Here is a 3,018-nt window from a genome sequence, read left to right as displayed (position 1 = left end):
AAGGCACTGGACCAGCCTTTTTTGAGGTATATCAGAGACTTCTACGATGGTGCCGAGACAGCCCTTGCTTTCCAAGGATCAACGCAATATGTCAAGCCTACAAGGGGAGTTCGTCAAGGGGACCCGCTCTCGCCCATACTATTTAACCTAGTGCTGGACGAATGGTTGGCGGGTTGCCCGCCGGAGATATGATTCAAAAGTGGTTCTTTCGTAGTAAATGTCATGGCCTTCGCCGACGACCTTATTGTCATGGCATCAACGTCGGCAGGTCTCCAAGAACAACTGGACGACCTGTATGCCTACCTCACACCACGAGGACTAACCATCAATGCTACCAAGAGTTTGACGGTGGCATACCTCCCAGACGCAAAACAGAAAATCACCAAGATAAACGACAGCCAGCAGTTCACCATCGGCGCTGATGACATTCGAAACGCCACAGTAGAAACAACGTGCCGCTACCTGGGGCTGACCTTTTCGCCCCAAGGTATGACACCATCAGATATCATGGCTGAGTTGAAGCTCTGGCTGCAGAGAGTTAGTGCGGCACCTCTGAAGCCGCAGCAGCGCCTGGTGGTGCTCTGGTTCTACCTCTTGCCGCGACTTATGCACCGTGTGGTGCTTGGTCCGGCCACCTCAACGTTATTGACGAAACTAGACAAGACGACACGAGCAGCTGTGCGATGCTGGTTGCGTTTGCCACATGACGCAACGCAGGCTATCTTTCACGCGGCCATTGACAATGGCGGACTGGGCATTTTGTCGTTCCGGGCCACGGTACCCTGTTTAAAGCTCAAGCGACTGAAGGCACTGCGAGACTCAACAAACGAATCTTGTACCGTGCTGGCAGACATGACGTACCTGACCGACAAGATTGCCAAAGCAGAAAGATGACAACCTACAATGGAAAGTCCTTCACTTCTGGGAAGATCGTCAAAGAGTTTTGGAGGAGTCAGCTATACACCAGCGCGGACGGTGCATCCCTCCGGGGTGCGGCAAATGACCCAGGTTCAAACACCTGGATCCGGGAGGGAACACACCTTCCCAGCGGCCGCGATTTTATCGACGCCCTAAAATTCCGGTATAATGCTATGCCTGTGCTTGCCCGCACCAAACGGGGCAGGGATGTTCCCGTAACTTGCCGAGCTGAATGTTCGGCCGTGGAAACACTCGGCCACGTCACTCAGATGTGTCATCGCACCGACCAAGCTCGGACCTCGCGGCACGACTCCATTGTACGGTACATCGCAAAGCGGGCACGCGAGCTCGATTTCGAAGTCGAGGTGGAGCCCCACTTCCTGACCAAACAGGGCACAAAAATTCCGGACCTGATCCTCAAAAGAGAGGGTCAGACGGTCCTTCTGGATGCCCAAGTGGTTGGAGGGAAGGGGTAACACTTTCACAGGCCCACAACATCAAGGCCTTAAAATATGCCATTCCCGAACTGATTCAGCAACTACCAGGTAGCTCGAAACCTATCCTGTGCGCGGTGACAATATCCTACCGCGGAGTTTGGGCCGCAGCTTCAGTAAAAATTCTTAGAGACCTTGGTTTTGCACAAACGGACTTTAAAATACTAACTCTCCGCTGCCTGCAGGGGGGGGGGGGGGGGGGTTCAGACCTTCAGACGTCACCAACAGATGACGGCCTTTAGAAGGTCCAGATTACGGGGGCCCTTTTCTCGTGATCCTCTCTCTTACTAACCTCCGGTCCTACTGCCGGCAAGCAGTAGTAATTTGTCACCTATAAACGTGAACAATTATGCTTTGTTTTGTAGCAACCCTGACTGATTGGGCTCGGCAGTAGAGTATTGATGCCAGCGCAGCTGTAAACCTGACGATTATGCTCAACGAGAAGATTCAAGATTCAGTGAAAGCGCGAAGCCCCGAGCGCAATAAAACGGAGACTCACTCAAAAGTCGTCTGCAGTGTTTTGGGCTCCCGCGATGGCCATGTACTCGCTTACTGAAATGTATTTGAGCTAGCTAGAGTGCTTCGACGTCCCGACGCCTCCATAGGGAAGTCTGTCGCTGGGATGCAGTGGGCCCCCTTGCATTTGGATTTGAAACAGGTGCCAGCTATGTCTGGGATTGCAGCGGCTATCAGCCGCATTGGGATTGCAACTGGCTCCAGTCGCTATTGGTTCCAGTCCAAGAGGTTTAAGGAAGAACTGTCCAGTTGTAACTGGGACCAGTCGCAATTGGAAATGTGTTCCTGAAATCAGTTGGCCTGGAACTAGTTAGAAATTTTCACCTGGGATGCCTTTTCAAACAAAGTACACACACCGCCACCCCGACCAGAAACACGGTTTGAAAAGAGTGTTTGGTAGCTGTCGAACCGGGGAACGTGTATTTCAATGCTGCACCATGTTTCTGAGATCATAATGGCATGAAAGGACACGCTGCAGCATTTAAGTAATGCAGTAATTGTGATTCCTTGTTTCTAACTGACTAAGCATTAATATAGAGACATTTTAAGCCAGTTGAAAAACACTGAGTTGATGTGGCTTTTAAATTCATCCGGAAGAGCGTATGGGTAAATAACTAAGGTTCAGCGCAAGTCATGCGATGCCAGTATATGTAGCATTAAGTGAGCTGATCAAGGTCAGGGGATTTGGTAATGTGAATTGCTGACATACAGCAGTATTTTTCCGTTAATGTGCCACATATACTTGTGATTATTCTCCTTTGCACGATCCTTGGCATCTTTCAAGAGTTATGGTTTACTTTTAGCCAGATTTTCGGGCAGGGGTGCTTCGTTTTCAGCAGCGATCCGTTCCTTCCGATTCACCCACCACATGTCCCTCACGTTTTGCTTTGTGAACACGCAGATAACGCCAAGAATCTTATTACGCCTTGCTGGCAAGTGATGGATTGCATCCACATCTTGATCACTGAGTTATGGCAATTTAACTGTTTAGGCGATAGTGTTCAGTTTAGCCAGAAGGTCATCATTTTTCTGTTTCCCGAATTTCCTGAAATTCCAAGATGCATTTCGGTGTCGCCATTTGTCCAATTTG

The sequence above is a fragment of the Amblyomma mixtum genome, chromosome 1 (assembly GCF_055824585.1).
Source record: "Amblyomma mixtum isolate Tamu chromosome 1, ASM5582458v1, whole genome shotgun sequence".
NCBI lineage: Eukaryota > Metazoa > Arthropoda > Arachnida > Ixodida > Ixodidae > Amblyomma > Amblyomma mixtum.
Note: the sequence above shows the minus strand (reverse complement) of the source record.